This window comes from Cricetulus griseus, chromosome 2 (assembly GCF_003668045.3).
Source record: "Cricetulus griseus strain 17A/GY chromosome 2, alternate assembly CriGri-PICRH-1.0, whole genome shotgun sequence".
In the NCBI taxonomy this organism is placed as follows: domain Eukaryota; kingdom Metazoa; phylum Chordata; class Mammalia; order Rodentia; family Cricetidae; genus Cricetulus; species Cricetulus griseus.
In genome coordinates this window covers 380,373,036-380,382,867 of record NC_048595.1, presented here as the reverse complement: position 1 = coordinate 380,382,867, position 9,832 = coordinate 380,373,036, and positions in this window count along the sequence as shown.

The window sequence follows — 9,832 nt, the reverse complement described above, 5'->3', positions numbered from 1 at the left end:
GCCTCTGAAAAGGCTGCAGTTGGGGCACGTGACTTTTCCATGTGACTTCCTGGGCAGGCAGGATACACTCTGTGTACCCCATGCTGCTGTGTAGGTTCAATGCTGTGTGCTGGTGACAGGATCAGAGCTGAACTTGGAGCCTGCATCCATGTTTCTTAGCTATGATATGTGTGGTCCCATTGGCTCTTTCTTACAGTATAAAATGAGAGAACCTGGTGTGGTGACTATCAGGTTGCAAAGAAACTCAGGACAAATGACTAACTGTGGTGCCTATTAGCATACCAAAGCTCACACTGGCTGCCAGGCTCACTCAGTACCTGTAGCACCTCTCAGCCTTTCTCACCTTGCCCCCCTACCTTAAACCTCAGCTGTTTTGAACATGTGATAGATAGGCCTCAGCCCTTCAGTAGGTCAGCTTGCCTGGCTAGGGACTCCCCCACTCCAGACCTCTTGAGAAGCACGACTTGGTTGCTAGGTGTAAGTAAGGCCCTGCCAAATATATTTGTGTCTAAGATTGATTGTTGCCATGGTGATATCCCATTCTGGGGCAGGTGTTTCCTCTGCACACTTCCAGGAGGAAGTGTGTGGTATCAGAGCAGGCCTCGAATCAGTGCTGTGTATCATCTACACCGTGACTCAGGCGCTCACCCCTTTGGGACTGTCCTGGATGACAGTCATCTATCACTTTCCCTTCATGATGGGTGGGTCTCAAAACCTGAACAACAGTGTCTAGTTATGTCCATGACCAGATACATGTAAACTATTCCAGGGCTAACCTACTGTCTACCTGCTTCCCATAGGGGCTGCTTCCCATTGGCAAGGTGCTTGAGCTGTGACCACCCTCCCCCCAGGCCCTGAGATAGTCCCTACACTCTGCCTCCCTTCATTCACTCTGATGCCTGATCTCTGCATTTGTCTTGGGACTACACTTAACCAACAGGCTTTTTCTACTATGTGACTCTGCCACTGTCCTGTGCTTGGGCCAGTCCTTGGTCCTCTGGTCCAGGCCCCTGCCTGGCTGGCTGCCTATACAGTATCATCAACCTCAGATTTACCTCCCTCCTTCCTTCTCCAACAGAATAGCCTACTTCCTCTGGGTATTAGTAGGTTATAGCCTACTTCCTCAGGGTGACACTATGTCATGTCATGTTCAGGGTGCAGGGTGAGGCCGGGGGCAGGCTGGGTCTGCTGTAGAGCTGAAATGTCCTGCCATTGGGATCCTGGACATCCTGCCCCTGTCCTAGCACTTAGGTATTATTCATTGTGTTACTTAATATGAAGTGTGCCAACTGAGTGCCCTGGGACCTTTTAGGGCCACTGTGAGTTAACAGTGGCTATTTCTTTTATGGTTCTTACCAGCCTCACCTGGATCTGCAATGCTTTGAAGTTAAAACAGCATTCTCCAGGAACACATTCTATTTTATGGAATAAAGTATTACCTAACCCAGAAGGGGCTGGTGAGGCTCAACAGATAAAGGCACCTGTGTAAGCCTGATGACCTAGGTTAAATCTCTAGAACCCACAGAAAGGCCGAAGGAGAGAACCAGCCTCACAAGGTTGCCCCCTGACAGCTTTTATGGGACAGTGAACTCCAAACAGTGAACAGTGTTTGTTTCTAGGGGTCAGAGTGAAGATCTAGCCCAGGAGGACATCAAGGGTGTCCAGAAGAGTGGCCATGTGGCTGTGTAGTCCTGACACTGAATCGGCTTCTTGGGTGCAGGAGGCAGGAGAGCCAGTCTACCTGATGTGTGCCTCCCTGGGACCTGGGGCTCAGTGAGGCTAGTCTAGCTGGCTAACAAGCCCTAGGGATCTGCCTGTCTCCACCCTCTCAGAACTGGGATTGTAAACTCACATTACCATGCTGTGCTTTCAGTGTTTTTCATGTGAGTTTATTGGTTCAAACTCAGGTCATGTGCTTGCATGGCAAGTGCTCTTACTGAATGAGTTCAGTCCTCAGCCCCAGTTAACTTTTTTCTTTTCCTGAACCTTTGAAGACCCTGCTGGACATCCTTCTAGAGTTTCCAGACATCTGTGGACAGAACAGACTCCAGGCCAGAGTAGCAGGAGTGAAGGTGCTCCATCCTTTCTGATGTGGGCTCCTGGACGCACCTGGTTTTTCGAGCTGTGCCCGTGTAACAGCGAGTGGACAGAAAGAGCATGGGAGACTAGAGAATAATATGGTAGCATTTCATAAAGACGATGGGGGGCAGATTATGGAAGATGCTAGATGCTGGCTAAAGAATTTGGACCTTTTCTGTAGGTGCTACGCAGCCATTGAGTAGGAGCAAGAGTGGCAAGATTGGTGTTCTTAGAGAAGTGAGTGAGGGTGTGGGTGGTGGTCCTGAGGATGTCCCTCAGTGAAGACAGCTGGGGAGCCCAGGGTATGAGAAGGGAGTTCCACCCAGAATGACTGTGGATGTAGAAGAAAACAGGGAGCAGCTGCCAGCAGAGGGCAGGCATGGAAAAGGGGTTGGCACCTCCAAAGAAATGACTTTCACAGAGGCACTTCCTGTGGCGAGGTCGTTTGCTCAGGGTTATAAAATAATACTGTTTCAAGGTAACAACCTAATAATGAGGAAATCACCAGCTGGTCTCGGTTCCCAAATCTTCTAATTAAGATGAAATGGGTACTTTCAGAGTGAACTGAAAGGAGGTTTAGGCTGAGTTTGGTGGCTGGCACATGCTGGTAATCCCAGCCCTCCAGAGGTGAAGATGGGAAGTTCCCAGTCATTCACCCTTAACTATATACCAAACCTGAACAAAACAGTCTATAGGAATCTGAGTTTATAGGAGTTCTTCCCCAGCAAGCATAGGAATGGGGCTTGCCTTTTGTTTTTGTTTTTGTTTAGTTTTCATTTTGTCAACCGTGACGCTAGGGTCATTCATTACTTGGCCCTGCTGTAGATAAGCTGCCGGGTCTTTGTTTCCTAGACTCTAGGGTCATGGGAACAGGCGAGAAAGGAACAGCTCAGAGGAAGGAGGGTAGGGAAGAGACCATTCCTGCTGCCGAGGGCTCAGGGTATGACAAACTGTGTGAGGTGGGCTAGGCTGGCTGCTGGGCACAGGTGACTCCTCCCTGTCTGGAAAGGACATGTGCTCCCCAGTGCTGAGTTGTTGAAGCTTAGTCCGTTATAGAAGGAAGGCTGCTGAGCCGTGGCCCGGGCCCTAGCTGCCCAGAACCTCCCTGATCCTCATCCTGACCATCAATGCCTCCTTCTGTTACTCCATTCCTACACCCTACTCCCAAGGATGTCAGGTAGGTTTATTTCATCTTACAGCTAGTTTATAGTCAATCATGCAGGGCAGGAACCTCGAGGCAGGAGCTGATGCAGATGGGTGCTGCTTACTGGCTTGCTCCTCATGGCTTGCTCAGCCTGCTTTCTTATAGAATCCAAGACAACTAGCCGAATGGTGGCCTGTAATGGAATATTACTTAAACTATGTAAAGGTATGTTGCTTTTGTTTATGCTGCATTTGTTTAATTATGTAAAGATGTGTTGCTGTTTCACCTTGCCTGACTAAGGGACCTGATTTATCTAATAAAAAGCTGAACAGCCAATAGCTAGGCAGTAGAGGAATAGGACAGTTGGTGGGTAGAGAGAATAAGTAGGAAGAATCTAGGCTTGGGAGAAGAGGAAGAATGGAGAGAAAATGAGGGAGATTCCTGGGGCCAGCCAGCCAGCCAGCCAGCCATGGAGTAGGACATACAGAATGAAAGAAGGTACAAAGCCCAGAGGCAATACATAGATAAAGAGAAACAGGTTAAATTAAGTTATAAGAGCTAGCAATAAATGAGCATAAGATAAGGCTGAACATTCATAACTAATAAGTCTCCATGTCATGATTTGGGAACTAGTTGATGGCCCAAAAGAAAACCTGTAACAGTGGTCCCACCCACAATGAGCTGGGCCTTCCCCACTGCCAGCACATAGTAGTAGACGTTCAATAAATGTGACTTCAAAGCCTGAACCCTGAAATTAGAGTCCCTCAAGGAATCTCCACCACCTTGCTGTGTGACCCCATGTTAATCTGGGTTCTCTGAACCTGTTTCCTGGGGGAAGGGCAGTGACATGAGAGTGACAGTTATCCCTGCCTGCTGTTTGGGCAGGAGCACTGGCTACACTTGTACATGTGGGCCTGGGTCCAGGGTTTGTTGTCTCACTGTTATTCTTAGCAGAGAAAATGACACACCTGCTGGTAGGAGCTACCCTCTTCCCTTCCCATTGTCCCCTGGGCAGGCAGTTTCTTGATCCTTCCTTCCCACAGCCCTTGGCTTATGAAGAACAGCTGGTATGGTGGAGCCAAGAGAGGGTGTGCCCTGTACTGGGAGAGCCCTGGGCTGGGTGAAGGCTGAGTCATAGCCATAAAGCTGGGGGTGTGTCCTGGTGACACCAAATACCCACATCCGGCCTGGAGGGAGCTGTATCTCCTGTCTCACTAGAAAGGGAGCTCAAACAGAAAGCCTTTGAGGGCTACAGGAAACAGGGAGACAAGTGGAAATTTTTGCCCAGCAGCTGTCCTGACTTGGCATCAGCCCACACCTGGCCTGGCTGGTCACTTGGACTGGAGTGGCTTGCCCAGTTGAAGATACAGCCAGTTTTTGTAACATCCCCTTCTCTACCCATCCATGTCCCCAGCAACCCTTGATGCCCTGCCCCAGGGCCACAGCCCACCTGATCTCTTCCTGGCATGTTCTTCCCTTCCCCTGCATAATCCTGCTGTGCCCAAGGCCCCATTAAAACTTGCTACTGAAGCTTTCTGCCATCTTCTGTGAAAGCACCATCACCACTTTCCCTGCCATCCTTGTCATTCCAGTCCTTGGAAGCCCCTGGCATGCCAGTGTCCAGGCCAGACTTGTCTTTCTGTCACCTTTCCCTCCTGCCAAATAAATCAGCCATCTTTCCCTACTCAAGCTTGAAGAGTTTTAAAATTTGTTTTTATTATTTTTTAAATACATTAATTATTGTGTGTGTGTGGGGTGGTGGTCAGAAGACAATTTTCAATTTAGTTCTCCTTTGTGTCTTCCTGAAATTGAATTCAGGGTGTCAAGGCTTGCACGCGGTGTCTTAGGGTTTCTATTGCTGTGATGAAACACCGTGACTAAAAGGAAGTTGGGGTGGAAAGGGTTTATTTGGCTTACACTTCCACATCACTGTTCATCACTGAAGGAAGTCAGGACAGGAACTCAAACAGGGCAGGAACCTGGAGGCAGGAGCTGATGCAGAGCCTATGGAGGGGTGCTGCTTATTAGCGTGCTCACCATGGCTTGCTCAGCCTGCTTTTTTTTATATAGAGTTCAGAACCACCAGCCCAGGATGATACCACCCACAATGGACTGAACTCTCCACGTCAATCTTTAGTTAAGAAAATTCTCTACAAGCTTACATATAGCCTGGTCTTAAGAAGGCATTTTCTCAATTGAGGTTCCCTCCTCTCATGATTTTAGTATGTGTCAAATTGGTATAAAACTAGCCATCATACACAGTAACTGTTACCCACAGAGCCATTTTTGATTTTTGGGTATTTTGTTTTGTTTTGTTTTGTTTTGGAGACAGGATCTTATATAACTCAAAGTAGTTTTGAACTTACTATGTGGGTAAGGATGACTTTGAACTCCTACTTTCCTGCCTTCATCTCCTAAGTGTTAGGATTAGAGGCATGCACTACCACATGCTTGAATTTTAATTCTCAGTTTACTTTAAAAACTGTTTTTGAAAAAAAGTTCTTACTGTGTAGACCAGGCTATCTTGGAACACATAATCCTCCAGCCTCTGCCTCCCCAGTGCTGGGATTATAGTTGTGAGCACAGAGTACAGATTTTTAGAGTAGTGGAAGGACTCTGTGGGATAAGATAAAGGTAGACTCACAAATTGGTTGAACTCCATGGAAAACAACACAAACAACAAACCCTAATGTGTGCTGTGCACTTTAGTCAATAGTGATATACTAGTACTGATCAGTCATTTGTAACAGCTATGCCCACTGACCTAAGATCTAAGTGATAGGGGCAATAGGGGTAGAAGGAAGATAAGAGGAGAGGAATGCAGGCCTGTGGCACAGGAAATCACTTTTATATCCCCCCTCCCTCTACAACTCTTATCCCCATCAGAGATAGGGGCTCATGTAGCCTGGGGTGGGATTGAACTTGCTATTGCTACATAACCAAGGGTGACCTTGAAATTGTTCCTCCTGCTTTTCCCTCCTGAGTGCTACGATTGTAGATGTCTGCCAACATGCTCAGTTTATGGGATGCTGTAAATTGAAGGCTTTGTGCATGTAAGGCAAGCACTCTACTGACTGAGCTATGCTCCCAGCAGATCTGTGAGTTGGAGGCCAGCCTAGTCTCCATAGTAAATTCCAGGAAAGCCAGGGCTTTGTAGAAAGACCTGTGTCAAAAGAAAAACAACCAACAACCAAAGTTGAAAAATGATTTATTGGGGCTGGAGAGATGGCTCAGCAGTTAAGAGCACTGACTGTTCTTCCAGAGGACCCCGGTTTAATTCCCAGCACCTACATGGCAGCTTACAACTGTCTGTAACTCTAGTTCCAGGGGATCTGATACCTTTACCCCAATGCATATAAAATAAAGGTTAAATAAATATAAAAATTATTTATTTTACTTTTAATTACATGTGAGTATCGGTGGCTACGAAGGCCAGAAGAAAGTGTCTCCTGGAACTGGAGTTACAGGTGTTTGTGAGCTGCCAGACATGTGTCCTGGGAACCAAACTCTAGTCCTCTACAAGAACAATAAATGCTCTTAACCACAAAGCCATCTCTCCAGCACCTAGAGGGACCTTTTAAAAAAGACGTATTTATTCATATGTGTGTGTGTGTGTGTGTGTGTGTGCTTTGTCTTCACGCACACCAGAAAAAGGAATTTGATCCCACTATAGATAGTTGTGAGCCACCATGTGGTTGCTGGAAATTGAACTCAGGACCTCTGGAAGAGCAGTCAAGTGATCTTAACCGCTGAGCTATCTCTCCAGCCCCTTAGTGGGTCTTTTAAAAGAGCACTTTTAGGTTTACAGAAAAATTAATGAGAGGGACTGGGCTCAAACACACAGAGATCTGCTTGTCTCTGCCTCCAATGTGCTGAGATTAAAGGCATGGACCACCACATCCATCTATAAGTCACTTTTTAAATGTCCAATGATAAAAGAAAAATCACCCGTTTCTCTACGGCATGGAGAATGTTTGTTCTAGTCATGCCTGTCTTCCTCTGAGGACACGTTCCCTTGATAGTCCCTTTCTTCCCACCCCAGAGGCTTCAGCCATCACAGAAATGTGTATCCTATTGTGGAATTCCTAGGTGCTATGCAAGCTGATTATGAGTGATATGATATATACCCTCAAGGAACAAACCGTTCTCAAAACATCATTTGGATGCTGTGCTAGGTTAGAGACTTCGGTCAAGCTTAGTGTGGCCTTAAAGGGGCTCTAAGGCCAAGTCAGTCCTGGCTAGATTCGGTCTCATTTTTTGTGGGGCTTTGTTAAGGAAATATCAGTGGCTTTGTGTGAAGCTCTGATTGTGTGGGCTGCCATAGGGGTGCTGGGTCCTGGGCAGTCCTAGGCAGAGTCTGGCACTGGGTGTTAGCTCTCTGGGAACACTGTAGGAATGCCCTGACCTGTGATTAGCCAGGCCAGGCTTGGCAGCGGCCGGCTCTCCCTGGTGCCCACATGATACTCCCATTGGCCTTAATGAGAGCACGTGCTGCAATCTGAAACCAGAGTCACGACTGGAACCAGTTGCACAGAAAATAGAGCTGTCACAACAGGAAGGACACATCCAGAGCCTGCCAAGGGACAGCTGGGATGGGGGGGAGGGGTGTTGGCCTGTTCTTCTGCCACCCGCCCCCCCCAGGCCACCTGGGAGCTTCTGGGAGCCAGAGGCCTAGAGGAGGGCTGCCGAAGTTAAATTGCACTGGATTTGGGCCCTTCTGGTCTCCCCAGCCTTGGCCTTACCCTGGCAGGAGAATTGTGTGCAGGAGCACCAACCCTTTACATTCCCATTACTGGCTCCTCAAACACCTTCCAGATCCTGATTATCTCTGGCTTCTCCCAGGACCTGATCTGCCCTGCTCCATCTTCCCCTCTGTTGTCCTAGCCAACAGGGGCTGCTGGGAGGTGGGTTGTGTAGCAAGGGACCTGGCCTTATGTGTCTATTGAATTCAATTACAAGGGGAGAGAGAGAGAGGAAAGAACACTGGAGAACTTGGGAGATGGGAGCAAACTTGAAAGGGTTCATGACTACTGGATAGGGCACCTGGGGCAGCCCTCCTCATTTTCCCAGACTTGTCTTACTCACCTTGGAAGGACAACAGGACCTGTCTGTCATCTTTGCAGTCTTTTGGCTTTGTGTTTCTGAATCCCAAATGTTGAATACATCTTCCTCCTGCCACTCTCTGTCACTGACTGCCCAATAGTGGCATCTGGTGTGAAATCTCACTCTGTGCCTTTTTTTTTTTTGATATATTTATTTTTATGTGTGTGTTTTGCCTGCATGTATGCATATGCATCATGTATGATGCTTGGTACCCTCAGAGATCAGAAGAGGGTGTCGGATTCCCTGAAACTGAGTTATGAAATGGTTGTGAGACACCATGTGGATTGTAGGGAACCCAACCCAAGACTTCAGCAAAAGCAGTAAGTGCTCCTCACCCCTCAGCCATGTTCACTGTACCTGCACCTGAGCAGGAAGGGAGAAATCCACCATCACTTGATTCTGACCACACAGGGTGGGGCACAGCTCTAGGTCTTATGAATGAAACCCATCAGTGTCCTATCCTTCGTGGGCTCACTAACCTTGTCAGCAGAGTCTTCTTGTCCTCTCTTTTTCTTTTTTCCCTTTCCTTTCTTTTTTTCTTTTTCTTAGGTAGGTTTCATGTATCCTAGGCTGGCCTTAAACTTGATATTTATCCAAGGATGACCTTGTACTTATGATCTCCCTGCTTCTACCTTCCAAATGCCGGGATTACAGGAATGGGAGAGAGATCATGCCTGGTTTATATGGTGATGAGGTTGGAACTCAGGCTTTGTGTGCACTAGACAAACACTCTACCAACTGAGCCACATCGTCAGCCTCAGAAATCTTTCTTTCTGTGTATCCGTATGTATGTGGTGTGTGTGTGTGTGTGTGTGTGTGTGTGTGTGTACATGGTGTATGTGTATATGCACATGATATTTGTGTATATGTACATGGTGTGTGTGTGTGAGAGAGAGAGAGAGAGTGATATGGGTATCAGTCTTTGTCTTGCAGCTTACTTAAGACAGGGTATGCTTGTTATTTGTCGCTGTGTATGTGTCACACACTAGCTGGCCCCAGAGTGTCTATGCATTCTCCTGTATTACCTCCTATAGGAGCACTGGGATTATAGATGCTCTTTACTATGTCCAGCTGGTATGTGGGTTCTGGAAAATCAAACTGAGGTCCTCAGGCCTATGGGTCAACACATTTTACTCACTGAGCCATCTCCCTGACCTAGGTCCATTATCTTCCCCAGACAGAAGTGGGTGTCATAAGCAGGCATTCATGCATGCAGAGTTGTTTAAACTTGGAGTGGAAGCTGGCAGCGGTGGTACTCATCTTTAATCCCAGTATTTGGGAGGCACAAGCAGAGGCAGATGGATCTCTGAGCTCAAGTCCAGCCTGGTCCACAGAGAAAGTTCCAGGACAGCCAAGGCTACACAGAGAAACTTTGTCTTAAAAAACAAAACTAAAACAGAACAAAACAAAACACCCTGAACTTGAAGTGGAGTTGGCCTTGCTTGCTTGCTGCCCCCACAGGGCTGTTGGAGGTGGAATATGGGTGCTCAGTAGTCTCAGCCTAGG